Consider the following 15,358-nt stretch of genomic DNA (forward strand, 5'->3'; position numbering starts at 1 on the left):
CAGGACATTGGTTAGGCCACTGTTGGAATATTGCATGCAATTCTGGTCTCCTTCCTATCAGAAAGATATTGTAAAACTTGAAAGGGTTCAGAAAAGATTTACAAGGATGTTGCAAGGGTTGGAGGATCTGAGCTACAGGGAGAGGCTGAACAGGCTGGGGCTGTTTTCTCTGGAGCATTGAAGGCTGAAGGGTGACCTTATAGAGGTTTACTAAGTTATGAGGAGCATGGATAGGATAAATAGACAAAGTCTTTTTCCTGGATTCAGGGAGTCCAGAACTAGAGGGCAAAGGTTTAGGGTGAGAAGGGAAAGATATAAAAGAGACTTTAGGGGCAACTTTTTCATGCAAAGAGTGGTACGTATATGGAATGAGCTGCCAGAGGAAGTGGTGGAAGCTGGTACAATTGCAACATTTAAGAGGCATTTGAATGGGTATATGTATAGGAAGGATTGGAGGGATATGGGCCGGGTTCTGGCAGGTGGGACTAATTTGGGTTGGGATATCTGGTCGGCATGGACGGGTTGGACCAAAAGGTCTGCTTCCATGCTGTACATCTCTATGACTCTATGACTCTATGGCACTGTTGGTGCACTGACACCCCATGGATTGCAATGGTTCAATAAGGTAGCACGCCAATACTTTCTCAAGAGCATTTATAGATCGATGATAAGGCTGGCCCAGTGAGTTGTACAGTCAAAACAAAATGAAAGGGGACTTTGATGTACTGAAAGCAGCATTTTTAAAAAAAGGATAATTTGATCCAAAGTCAAACCATTTGTGTCAGGTCAGACTGGGATGTTTGGGACCAAAGAGTATTGATTGGCTCTTTTGCCCATTGATGTGTTTCCCTGTTTCTTGACAAACTGGTTAACGATGTATGCTTTAAGGGAGGACAGTCCCATAGATTTCTGCAGGTTGATGGAAATAATGTTGCTGGATGATGTCCATGCAGTTCTGGTTACAGTATTATTCCAATTGATTACCCATGGACCAGGTGCCACTACCTTCTGATCAGTGTCTCAATACCACACAACAAAGTTCTGAATCCGAACTGAAGGAATTTAGAACAACTAAAATTATCATAATTTTAAAAGTAAATGTATATAGTTTTATTTGCAAAGTCCGAGAAAACGTTTGACATTGAGTTCCAGGCCAATACTGTCCTGGTCAGGAAATGAAGATATAGACGTGAACAGAAAGCATGATTGTCTTCGAGTCTAATGTTTAAGGAAGATGTAGCAACGCTCATTCCCTTTACAATTCCCTTTCTAAAGAAAAAGTACAAAATGCTACAGATCGATGCTGGAACTTCTGAAAATAGCTTGAAAATGCTGGAGGTTTACATCAAACTGAGGAAGTGCAGACAAGATTGTGTTTAAGCTGCAATTACATACCAAACCAGAGAAAAAAACTTTAGAGCAAATAGCTGTCATAACTAAATATTTTTGCCTGGTTTGCCCATTTAAAACAAAACTGTCAGCTTGTAGGTTTTAAAACAGCAAGCGCATTCTTAACCACTCTCAACATTTATTTTGCAAAAGTTTTAGACCTGATGTCAAAGCTGTGACGGCAGCACCTCGCCTGTGCTGGAGAGCAGCATTTCTGCGGAAGTACTTTGGAGTAACGCTCGCACATGACACCGCTCATCATCACAGTATGCTTGTTAGAATAGCCCATTCCTTCATGCAACAACTCCAATCCGCTGGACAGCTGGAAACGCCTGAGCCCTTTTCTCAGGGAGAGCTCACTACAGCTGACGCCAGCCTCTGGGGTCGTGAAACAGTTAAACAGCAGTTAAACGCACTGGAAAGTGGCTGCACGGACCAGCGCGGGTGATCTTGAGAATGTGTGAGCAGTGAGTTATTCTACCAGAAGCGGTTTCCCCATAGCACCGGCTGGATTGGTGCTGCTTGTGAAATCTGAAACCTGGAGCAGAGCTTGAAGGCTGTCAGTACAGGACTATTGAGGTCTCGTCTAGCACACACACACACACACACACAGATCATCTAAGAGACAAACAAACACACTTCATCTGTCTGTCTCTCTCCAGCTAAACTGCAAAACGCTGTTACTTTCCAATTGGATGCCACTGAACTCTAGAACTGTAAATAAGGTAGCGGCTCCCCAACCCCCTTCACACCCCCCCGGGACTTTGTCGATACAGATGGTCTGAACAGTCAAAAGAGAAGAGAGAGGGGGGAAAAAACTTTTCTGTGAAGTGACAGCTTATTTTAAATCTACTTCCTCCCTGGGCTGGTGGTTCTGCTGCAGGGTTTATGGCTCTGAATTGTTCGGGTGTGTGAGCAGTTCCTCTCCGCTTGTACCTCCGCTCCCCACTCCTCAGCCAGGTTCCACACTCTTCGACTGTCCCACGGTAGGTGTCTTTTTAAAATGCCAATTGTTCGTGGTGGGCTGTAAAAGTCGAATCGGTCAGACGAGAGGCTTTGCTGCAAACCAGGAAGCAGCTGGTGCGTGGCGATGCTGATGTGTTGTGTTCGATGCCAATGTGGTCGTTACTGTACGTTAGTAATTGATCAGGTCAGATTGGTTCAGCAGCTTCTGGCATGACTGAGCTGTCCGCCCGATGGTTAATTCTGGCATCAAACATTCATTACCCGATCTTCTATTCTGTGGGAATAAAAATCTTCCTTGCTCTCTGGAAATTGTCCTTGATTTGATATCCTTTCATCTGTGTGCCTGCAAATGGGTGTTGGCATCTACTAATCAGATATTCACTGTAGTATTGATGGCAAGAATCCAGCTCAGAATACAGTGTCTAACTTCTTTGGTGCAACGTAGGTGTCCCCAATGTGGCCCGGGGTCACTGGCACCTATGGGAAGCAGTCCCTGCTGTCTCCTTTGCTGTCAGAATATGATATGTGAAACTTCAGGTTACACAACGTGTTAAGAGTCTCCATCCAGGGTCAGTGGAACTGCTAAGGAATGTGGCTGATGGGATGTAATTAACAATAATCACTGGAGCACACAAGTTGATTACCCCCTTGAGAAATATTAAAGCAATATTATTTAAAGTCAGCTTGAGCAATGTTTGTCCCAAAATGTTACTGTTTCTGGAATGTGTCATCAATAGAGTTTTTATTTTAAATCTGTGATTTGAACTCTGTGATGTAAGTAAGCAGATGGATAGCAGTCTGGTTAAAATATTTATTATGGTCTCAACTGCTGGCAGATCCATTGATATTTTGACATCCATGATACATTGGAAAAGAAGTAGTTGAAAAAATGAGATGTGGTGCAGTATAAGTGGCTTTATTACAAACAAGATCTAATCAGAGTGTAAGTTATAAGATCGTTCTATCTATTGGAGGCACTGTACATCTGCATGATGGAAATTTTGTGAAAACATTTTGAAATAATGACAATGAAGATATAAAGCCTAAAATAAGTTTAATGTGATTTCCTTTGTTGATGGTTTCACATCATTAGTAACTTTATTTTTAAAAAGCTGAATTATCCATTATATATTGCAATGATTGGCAATACTGTGCTAAGTGACCATTGCACAGTGAAATAAGATTTTTTTCCTTCCTTTTCCAAACGTGGCCTAGTTTTATGTATGGACATAGGTGCATACCACTTTTCCTTAATCTGATGGCCCAGTGACATGGGTTTCTACCTCCTCCCTCAGCGTACTTCTCAGGCAGAGGTCTGTCAGTGTTGGTACTCGGAGGAATGGAATGTTCACTGTCTCCTGAAACGCAAGCTGGAGCTGCTGTTTCAACATCCTGCAATGAAGGCTTGCTTTAAAAGGAACACTGTCCTGTTCCCTACAACATTCAAAAAGACATCACCACTATGCCAGGTCCTGCTCTCACCTGGCATCCACACTTTTGCATTTGCCAGCAGGGATCATTAAATCCCGATCGCGAGCAGAAAGTCTTGGTTTTACCCTGAAGCACAGAGATGTTGAAGTATGCATGCCACTGCCACAGATGGACCAGATTCACTGGTAACTCTCCAAAAGGAATCATATATATATATATATGTGTGTGTGTGTGTCTGTGTATGAAATGACAGTATTGCAAGACTATGGGGAAATGCTGGTGGAATGGAACTTTTTTCACAACTTGCAATGATGGACAAGGTGGCCTCCTTCTGTCTGCAAAGGTTTTATGACCCAGTCAGCTGGGTCAATATAGATCAGAATGTAAACCTGGACCCTTTCTGGTGTTTATGACTCAACAACCATAACATAGGCACCTGGAAATTCTAATTAATTTTGCCTGTGACTGGAGGAGATCCCATCCCCCACTCTCCTCTCCTCCTGGCACCAGATTAATAGCATCAACAGTTAAAAAGTGCATTTTTCCAACTGTTCTCCTATTAAGATGATAGTAGGATAGTGGGTCAACATTTTGGAATGCCAGTGTCATGATCTGTTTGCTCAATAGGTCATCAGTAAAGAATAACGGAGTGCCATGTCTTAATTGATAGGGGAATGCTACACAATCAACACCTTGCTAACTGCAGATATATTACTTTTAGTCCAATTCAAGTTCCAACCCTGTTGCTCCACCTGGAATACCATTTAAATTGTGCGATGGGATATGAGGAAGGGAGGTGGGGAACTTGCAAGATTCAGTCTCATTCAGTCTCTGTATTCCCTTCATTTCATGTTTTCAACTGCAGTCTGTCACTGAGTCTGATATGGAAGCAGGCAAGACCAACTCAATTAAAAGGGTAAAAATGAAGAAAGTATATATTTATTTAAAAAGATACAGGCCTATGTTTTGTTGAATCGCAGGTTAAACAATTATTGAAAGGCAAATTAGGTGAATAAAACCAATCTATATTTCAACGATTTTGCAGCTAGTTAATCTCATTTGGAATGTTGCTATTTGAAACTTAAATAGGTTATCTGCTTTGTGTAAAGAGTGAAGTTTGTGATAAAAATGAACCACTGTGTTGCTTGCACAATTAGAAGGGAAAACTGTCTTGTTGGGCACCATTAGTTCAACTGGAAACAGAGATAGACACTGTATTGTGAAACCAATCATGAATTGACTGAAAGCAGAGTTCTTAAGAAAGCGAATTCTGAAAATGAAAGGACCAAATTAGAAGTCTAAAGGGCAGTCTATTACCTACCCACACATTATTCTAAATTTACCTAAGATGCTACAATGGAGAAAGAATTACCTTGCATTTTACAACGAAAACAAATTGCAGTAAACTTCAAAAAATAAGAGAAAACAACTAACAACTGCCCACATACTAAGAAAATGCCTGTCCAAGCATGCACTGTTTAGAACTCTACCTAACTCATTTGGTCTGACCTGTAAATCTCTACATTGGACTTGTTGTCGATTGTTCAATCAATATTTTCCACAATTTCTTCTTCAATTCTCTTCTCTGGGCCCCTCAAACCAATTGCATTATATTACTGACACCAACTGGAATCTGATAGGGGCCTGAATGGTGTGGGCTATAGTGACACTTGTGACAGAATTGGGCAAGAACTCTGGCAAGGTTTAGCTCAATGTCGCTATAACTGTTATGCATGTATCGAGAGCTGTGGCAAGCTTCTTGCTAGATTGCAGCCAGTTGCCAAAAAAAGAGGATTACAGCTTGATAAATGCCTTATTAATGGCACATCTAATCTTATTAATATTCAGTTCCTATCTTAACAAGTGTGCCAAGAAGGTAGACATTGAGAATTCTTAACATGGGAGATAGAGCAAGTGCCAATGACTCAACGTTTGCTCCAAAAAAAAACCTTCATGTTGGACCAGCATCTCAGACCATGCTCTGTTGGCACTATGAATCCCATGTTCATAGATATTGGCATCAACATGTGCCAGCCTCAAACAATGCTCACAGCACATCTCTGGCCCATGTAGTGCATGCTTCTGTGCTTTAAGGTGGCATTGGGCTACAGTGCATTGTAATGCTGCAGCATGGACACTGTACTCACACACAAACCCAGCTCATAGCCTGGGCAAGGTTACATCTCTGGTCTATCCACTTGCTGTCATAGCATTCAGTCACACTGAATCAATCTGGATGAACACAACATCCCAGCCTTACATTTCCTTTTTTTTTACTCTTTTGTGCGATGTGGGTATCACTGGCTGGGCCAGCATTTATTGCTTATCCTAGTTACCCTCGACGGTGGTGGTGAGCTGTCTTCTTGTAGTCCACATGCTTTCTTTACTTGGCTTTTCATACTTTGTCCCCTCAGCCAGAGATATCAGGCTTATATAAACTTCTGTCTGGCCTTACTGTTTAACACAGGCACAATACTTGTCATGGTTCGGAGCAGTCTGCAATCAAATCGAGAGAAAGAGTCAAGAGGTCCCAGCACAGTAAGTATAGGGCAGCCTCCTATACCAGTCCAGCGGCTTGAACACAGTCAGGCAGCTGCTTGGGATAGTCAGAGTCAGGATGTTCTTTACAAAAAGGTGGTATTGACTTTGTGTCCAATTCTGGACTGTTTCCCTCCTGGAATGAGACAGGCAGGTAGGTATTGAGGGAAATGAAAGTGGGTGGCACAGTTGTTACGTCTGATGCCAGCAGAGAGATGTCCCAAGCGAGTGAGCAGGCAGTGCTGAGGGCATACAAGGTTGGTGCTGTCAGGGATGGACTGGGTAAGAGCATGCGAGGGAAGACATGACAGGCAATAGTGAGAGTGGTAGAGTATGAGCCTTTTTAGACACAAGGGGTTGTGGTCAAGGTTCGGAACTCTGTTCTGAAAATGGCAGTGGATGCAGAACCAGTTGTTAATTTTAAATCTGAGATGTTATAGGATAGGAGTCAAAGACAGGTATGTGGAGTTAGACACAGATCAGCCCTGCTCCTCTTGAATGATGGAACAGGCTCGAGGGGCTGAATGGCCTACTCCTGTTATGGGTTTGTGGGAGAAGGGTACAGTACCTGAGACAGAGCGAGAGAAGCCACATTTACACTGGTGGAATGGAGAACGTGATTGGCCTTTCTCCTACATTGATGGTGCAGTAGAACACTGAGAGGCCTGGATGGAACGGACATAGAGAAGATGTTTCCACTGATAGGAGAGACTAGGAGCTGACAGCGTAGCCTCAGACTGAATGGGTGACCCTTTGGAACTGACACGAGGAGGAATTTCTTCAGCCGAAGGTGGTGAATCTTTGGAACTTGTTGCCGCAGAGGGTTGTGGAGGTCAAATCTTTGAGGCTCTTTAAGACAGAGAGGTTTTTGAGGAGCAAGGGGAGAGAAGGCCTCCTCTGCTGATGCCAGGAGGGGGACATGCACCATTCTGTCCAGCAGGACCTCCAGGTCCCTGCCTGCAAGGTGAGGCACCAAATTTCCCTGGTTTGCCATGTCAGGTAGAAGTGTCAGAAATCATGCAGGGCAGCTCTGAACTGACAGTGCTGCCTGGTCTCTCCAAGGAGCTTTTATAGATGACATGAATGCAAGAGATGCAGCTCAATTCCAGAATATTCTAGCAGTGATGGGTCGTTCTGGGAATGAGGCACAGTAATTGGATGAGGAGGGTGCTATAGGGGTGAGGCAAGTAGCTAATCCCACAAATTTGGCAAGATACGGTGAGAAGACTGGCTGGGTGTAATTAGGAAATCTAGCCGTAAAATAACCAGAAAACTCAGCCCAAGCTGTCCCTCCTTCAGGCATTTATAATTACAGGCATGGATGCTGTCACTTGGAGAAGTCAAAATATGACTCAGAGTTCGAGTTTGACATCCTTCTGTGTGTGCAAAAAGAGCAGGCTTTGCATTTCTTTTCTGGAGCCTGCTGCCTCGCAGCGCCGGAGATCCGGGTTCAATTCCCGCCTCAGGCGACTGACTGTGTGGAGTTTGCACGTTCTCCCCGTGTCTGCGTGGGTTTCCTCCGGGTGCTCCGGTTTCCTCCCACAGTCCAAAGATGTGCAGGTCAGGTGAATTGGCCATGCTAAATTGCCCGTAGTGTTAGGTCAGGGGTAGATGTAGATGTAGATGTAGGGGTATGGGTGGGTTACGCTTCGGCGGGCGCGGTGTGGACTTGTTGGGCCGAAGGGCCTGTTTCCACACTGTAAGTAATCTAATCTAATCTAATCTAAACCTGAGTTAAAATTGTACATTTGGGAATTTTATAAAAGCATGTGTAAAGCTAATTCACAGCTCAATTTCAACCCCCAGATTTCAGTTAAATTCATCTGATCAATAGCTTTGGTGAGACAGGAGTCTCACTGCTTGGGAAATTGAAGATACAGGAAGTCATCCCACTGCTGTAGTACAGTGCAGTGATATGACAAGACACTACATATGGTGCCTGTGTTTAGAAGCATTGTTGAAACCAAAACACGGTGTGGCTGGACTGATGTTACACTTAACCTTTCAAATACAATATACAGAAGGTCCATTTCACAGGGGATCCAATGTAATTGGGGTTACTAGAAAACTTTCAACCTTTCTTTGTGTCCAGAAAAAAAATCAATTTTGGAGCTTTCCCCCTTTTTTTGGCTCCTGTGCAACTACCATTGCTCTTGATGAACATTCTTAATGAGCAAGGGCATCCAAGTTATTGTCACTAGGCAGGATTGTGGGAGGGAGGACACAATCAGATCAGCCATGATCTTATTGAAGGACAGTGCAGACTTTAGGGTCAGAATGGCCTCTATGTCCAAATGTGCACAAGTGCTCATTATAAGCACATTAGCGTCAAATTAACATTTCATGTCCAACCTGAAATCTTCAACTTGTTAGATATTACTATTTGTGCTGAAGAAGAAATAGCTTGCCCCTTTAAGTGTTAGAAAGGGGAAGATGAGAAATCTTTAGTTTTGCTTCATTACTTTTCCCCAGACCATTAACAGAATATCCACATGTACCTGAGACAAACAAAGGTATTGTAAACCCCATGACAATGCCCCTGCAGCAAACGCCTCACCTTCTGGATCTAAAACGCCTGGTTCGAAATGACAGCATTTTATTCTAAAACTAAACTGCACGTTCCAGAAAGTTCTACTCTGCAATGACTTCAGTCAGAGCAAGTTAGAGTAAGAAGCGGGCAATAAATCAGTCAGAATTGTCCATTCAGATCACTGCCTAACAACCACTGCAGAAAAGTACATATTTACAGATAGGCGATAGAACATTCCAGTGCAGTACAGGCCCCGCAGCCCTCAGATGTCACCTGAAGAGAGAACATGATAGAAATACAAAATTATTGCAGATGTTGGAAACTTGAAAAATAAATCAGAAAATGTTAGAAATACATAGCAGGTCAGGCAATGCCATTGGAGAGAGAAACAGTTAACACTTCAGTTTGATAGCTTTCCATCATGTGCTGCCAAAGGGTCATTAACACAAAATATGGCAACTTTTATAAATCAGATATTTTCTCTTTGTGCCCTCCTTTTACTTTTGCATTCAGTTTTCTTCCTTTATTATTCGACCGTTAGTTCAGCCAGATAGTTGTTCTTTTATCGTTGAAACCAAGATTTTTCTCTGTGGCAGATGAGACTTCTTGTTGCCTGACTGACCTTGTCCTGCCCTCAGTGATCTCGGTCTAATACAGATAGGAAGTATTCAAGGTGTTGTCAATATTTCCAACAGAAATCTAGGAAAGTGCAAGAGTTTCATTTGCTACAGGAGTGAAGTATTTATGGCACCTTAAAGGATAAGGCATCAGCTCTCAGCATCTTGCTTTGTTGATGAGATGTGAAAATCTTTAGGGAATGGTACAGTGGTCAAGCTGGAGGTTACAAAGCCCCTGTGCTACTGGAGGCTCTCACTAAATATGTTCTTAGCACAAGTAAAGCTGAAGTTGTGGAGAAGGGTCACTGGACCCGAAACATTAACTCTGATTTCTCTCCACAGAGGCTGCCAGACCTGCTGATTTTGCAGCAGTTTCTGTTTGTTTTTAAAGCTGAGGGCTGATGTTTGCCAGGTTCAGAGAGAGAGAAAGGCCATCTAAAGGTGATGCTCATGGATTAGCGAGAACAGAGCCACTTTTCATGAGCATTCTCTCAGCGTTGCAAGGAGTTTAATGATTAGACCAAGCAAATCTAAGAGGGGTTATTTACAATATTCCAAAATAGACTGTATTAATCACATTGGCCACCTTTCCTTCACTGTGTTAAAGTGTTCCAAGAGCATTGCATTATTATCAAGAAAGCTCTTAAGCCCTCAGCCTTCACCTGGGAATAGTCTGTCACTCAATACCTGATCTACAGGAGGGGAAGATTACCTGGGCAAATGGCCAGACACATTGCATTGCCTGAGCATAGCAAATACTGGAACAACATGTGGTTCAAAAGGTACATCTGCAAAAGAGTCTACCTGGTATCTCTTGACCTTCTATACACTTGCCACAGAACTATTTTTTAAAAGGTATCTATTATTCGCATGTTCTGGTAGCATTTATGCTTTAATATGTTTCATGACAGCAAAATGTCATTCCCGTATATTCCATGATGTTCCAAGGAAGTCAATGGCATAAACATTGGCCAGAGTTGGAGGATCTCTGTCTCTCATGTCCCATAAGGAAAAACCATTGGAACAAATCAGGACAGGGAAATCAATGGGTCAGTGCCAGCTGCAGGTTCATTGTAATTCTTTGTTTCTGATCTTTTGTGTGTTGAAGGACCATGTAAAATACAAGTAAACTAGCTTCCAAAATACAAGTAAACTAGCACCACTCCATCCAAACTCTGATCTTCAGCTACTCCAATCTCCTTCTCCAAAGAGCAATATAGAAAGTGTGATTAAAAGGTCTACAATGGGATATTGAACTAGGTTAATAGGTAATACAAAAGGAAATAATAAGGACTTTTATAGGCGTAGTAAGAGTTACATGATGATTACAAAATGATTACATGAAAATAAAGGGAGATCGAATTAATGGAGGATGAAAATATGATATAAATGTTTTGCATACTTTTTACAAAGGATGGTGTGAATGAGAATGTCTGTATACATAAAACACATCAACTGGGCAGTACTTCTAGATTGTGAAATAAGGCACTGCAGCATCAAACACAACAGCTGTGGAATGCAGAAACTGCAGAAATGTTTGCCTTTTATCATGTATCCATGTTGCAGTTAGAAAGAATTTGGTTTATATGGGTTTTCACAATATGCTTAATAATGTATCATGTCAAACGTTTGTTAAAAATGCAGGCTTGTGATAAGAAGCAATGTAACATGGGAAGAAAGTTGGTTAACAAAAAAGAAACAAGGGCAAAATAGATATTGCTTGGATTGGAAAATAGTTAGAAATGGTGCTGGGTCTGCTTTTGTCCTCAATGCATGTCGATGATTAGATTTGGGTGTAACAAGCACAATATTAAACTCTGCTGATGCTGTTAAAGTAGACTGTTTGCTCAATTTTGAAGGGGAATGTAGAGAATATCGGGAGGATATAGCAAGGTCAGTTGAATGGGTGGATAGATAACACACTGTTTACTGAGGGGTCTGTGAGATAATGTAGAAAAGAAAAACAAGAAATGACTAAGTCAATGAAAAGATCTATGGAGTTCAAATTCATAATTCTGTGCAAATGTATGATTGCATTCAAGTTGTAGTATACAGTCTATGAACTTGACAAAATTAAAGAGAATTTGTAGTGGAATGATTGATAGCTGCTGTAAGTTAGATAGTCATAGAGATGTGCAGCACAGAAACAGATCCTGTGGCCCAATCGTCCATGCCAACCAGATATCCCAACCCAATCTAGGCCCATTTACCAGCACTTGGCACAAACATTTCCTATTCATATACCCATCCAGATGCCTTTTAAATGTTGCAATTGTACCAGTCTCCACCACTTCCTCTGGCAGCTCATTCCATACACGTACCACCCTCTGAGTGAAAAAGTTGCCCCTTAGGTCTCTTATATCTTTCCCCTCTCACCCTAAACCTATGCCCTCTAGTTCTGGACTTGCCCACCCCAGGGAAAAGACTTTGCCTATTCACCCTTTCCATGCCCCTCATGATATTATAAACCTCTATAAGGTCACCCCTCAGCCTCTGACACTCCAGGGAAAACAGCACTAGTCTATTCAGCCTCTCCCTATAGATCAAACCCTCCAACCCTGGCAACACATTTGAGGTCAGAAGGAAAAGAAGCTGATAATGTAGTGAGTAGAAAGAAGGTCTTTCCGATCAAGGCGGATCTTACGTGCTGCAGGAGGTTGACATCTACATCCTGATTACATACTTTAAGGTTGTCTACCTGCTTTCCCTGCTCCTATTAGATGCCTTTCTCCTCTGGGGCCTCTGTGGTAATCATTGCAATGAAGCAAAGTTGTGAACTGTGCCTTTGTCATCTTCACCACTCCAGTGACACGATATTGCAGAGTGTGGCCAGACTGATCTCAACACTTCTAATCGCACTTGTATGAAAGTTTCTATAGGCCAATAATGTAGAACCATTGGACTAGAGGCAGGTGTTTGTTACCCGAAAACAGATTCAGCAGCACAAAAATTCTCGGATTCCCACTTAGGTGAAGACCAACCTCTACATTTAAGCAAAAGTAGCTGTTATTTACTGCATCAGGATAGTCCCTATTCACAGTAAAACTTACAAATGTATTTATAGAGTCATAGTCATAGAGATGTACAGCATGGAAACAGACCCTTTGGTCCAACCCGACCATGCCGACCAGATGTCCCAACCCAAACTAGTCCCACCTGCCAGCACCCGGCCCATATCCCTCCAAACCCTTCCTATTCGTATACCCATCCAAATGCCTCTTAAATGTTGCAATTGTACCAGCCTCCACCACATCCTCTGGCAGCTCATTCCATACACGTACCACCCTCTGGGTGAAAAAGTTGCCTCTTAGGTCTCTTTTATATCTTTCCACTCTCACCCTAAACCTATGCCCTCTAGTTCTGGACTCCCCGCCCCCAGGGAAAAGACTTTGTCTATTTATCCTATCCACGCCCCTCATAATTTTGTAAACCTCTATAAGGTCACCCCTCAGCTTCCGACGCTTCAGGGAAAGCAGCCCCAGCCTGTTCAGCCTCTCCCTATAGCTCAAATCCTCAAACCCTGGCAACATCCTTGTAAATCTTTTCTGAACCCTTTCAAGTTTCACAACATCTTTCTGATAGGAAGGAGACCAGAATTGCATGCAATATTCCAACAGTTGCCTAACCAATGTCCTGTACAGCCGCAACATGACCTCCCAACTCCTGTACTCAATACTCTGACCAATAAAGGAAAGCATACAAAACACCTTCTTCACTATCCTATCTACCTATGACTCCACTTTCAAGGAGCTATGAACCTGCACTCCAAGGTCGCTTTGTTCAGCAACACTCCCTAGGACCTTACCATTAAGTGTATAAGTCCTGCTAAGATTTGTTTTCCCAATATGCAGCACCTTGCATTTATCTGAATTAAACTCCATCTGCCACTTCTCAGCCCATTGGCCCATCTGGTCAAGATCCTGTTATAATCTGATGTAACCCTCTTCGCTGTCCACTACGCCTCCAATTTTGGTGTCATCTGCAAACTTACTAACTTACCATTTATGCGCGCATCCAAATCATTTATGTAAACGAAAAAAAGTAGAGGGCTCAGCACCAATCCTTGTGGCACTCCATTGGTCACAGGCCTCCAGTCTGAAAAACAACCCTCCACCAGCACCCTTTGTCTTCTACCTATCTGCCTCCAATCAGCTTTCGAAAGTTCTTGCCTAATACCGTCAAAATTGGCCTTTCTCCAATTTAGAACTTCAACTTTTAGATCTGGTCTATCCTTTTCCATCACTATTTTAGATCTAATAGAATTATGGTCGCTGGCCCCAAAGTACTCCCCCACTGACACCTCAGTCACCTGCCCTGCCTTATTTCCCAAGAGTAGGTCAAGTTTTGCACCTTCTCTAGTAGGTACATCCACATACTGAATCAGAAAATTGTCTTGTACATACTTAAGAAATTCCTCTCCATCTAAACCTTTAACACTATGGTAGTCCAGTCGATGTTTGGAAAGTTAAAATCCCCTACCATAACTACCGTATTATTCTTACAGATAGCCGAGATCTCCTTACAAGTTTGTTTCTCAATTTCCCTCTGACTATTGGGGGGTCTATAATACAACCCCAATAAGGTGATCATCCCTTTCTTATTTCTCAGTTCCACCCAAATAACTTCCCTGGATGTATTTCCGGGAATATCCTCCCTCAGCACAGCTGTAATGCTATCCCTTATCAAAAATGGCACTTCCCCTCCTCTCTTGCCTCCCTTTCTATCCTTCCTTAGATGACAACTGGTCAAAAATTGCACTTTTTCCACCATTATCCAACATTTAACTCTCAGACTGTGTTAGATCTGTGTTGCTCTGTAGTTCAAAGAATTCTCAAATGAATCACGACCTCTAATGGCTTCAATGAAGTATTTTTATTGTGTTGTAAATGTCATTGCTAAGCCACTTATTAACACAATAAAGTGAAAAGCATGGAAGCTCAGCTAGATTGTAAGTAATTTCAGATGATAAACTGCTATTTCCAGTGAATCCAAATATTATTCATAATAGGTTATGCATAAGTGAGACAGGTTTCTGGTTTTTGTATTTTCTGCCAACGTTATGGTAATTAGATCCAAAATGAAGTGTGCTCTGCCTTTTGTCGAATCACAGCTGATTTATTTGCGAACTTAGCATGCAGGGACAATAAACAATTAGGAAAGCAGATGACTTTGGTGAAGGCTACTTGAACATAATGCTGGTGTCCACCTCTCCTTGCACTGGAGTGGTGCAGTGTCCTGGGATGAGAAGGTTGATCCATGATGAGAGTCTGACTAAATTAGGGTTTTGAGAATGAAAGATGATCTCTTTGAAACATTCAAGGTTCTGAGGTTGTTTCACTTAGCCAAGGAATCTAGAACGCAGGAGCAGAGTTTCAGGATAAGGGAACAACCATGGGTGACAGAAATGAAATGAAATTTCTTTCCTTAAGTGATTAGGAATCTTTGCAATACTCTAATTCAGGGATTTGTAGATGTCTCATTATTGAATATATTTAAGACTGATATTTTTGGCCTCTTGAAGAATCAGCAATAGAGGGAGCGGGTAGGAAAATGGAGCTGAAAGCTAAGATCATTCATGATCATATTGAATAGCAGAGCAGGCTCAAGAGACTGAATGGTTTACTGCTGCATCTTTTTCCTATGTCTTTAAATTACATGATGAACATCACTATGTTTAACCCAAGTAATAGAAGAAGAACAGAGCTGGAAGTCCAGCTTTGGGAGGTCCTCAATTCACTGTCAGGTGGCAAGAGGGGAACTGAGTGAAAGCCTACTGGGGAATGCAGTAATACAACTTGCAGTAAAACTAGAGCTGATGTAAAAATTGTAATTCATTTCTCATCTTGATTCCTTCCTCCTACATTTGAAGATTAATAGAGATATCATA

General features: G+C 42.2%; 1 protein-coding gene across 1 annotated transcript in view; it reads left to right on the top strand.

The window, feature by feature from the left end:
- Window positions 1-1,685: 1,685 nt before the first annotated feature.
- arhgap24 (Rho GTPase activating protein 24) overlaps window positions 1,686-15,358 on the top strand; it is a 466,730-nt gene continuing 453,057 nt past the window's right edge. The window contains exon 1 of the mRNA XM_072595205.1: window positions 1,686-2,375. The gene's annotated coding sequence lies outside the window, so the exon portion shown is untranslated. The remainder of the gene's footprint in view (window positions 2,376-15,358) is intronic.

Source organism: Chiloscyllium punctatum, chromosome 1, assembly GCF_047496795.1.
Source record: "Chiloscyllium punctatum isolate Juve2018m chromosome 1, sChiPun1.3, whole genome shotgun sequence".
Taxonomy (NCBI): domain Eukaryota; kingdom Metazoa; phylum Chordata; class Chondrichthyes; order Orectolobiformes; family Hemiscylliidae; genus Chiloscyllium; species Chiloscyllium punctatum.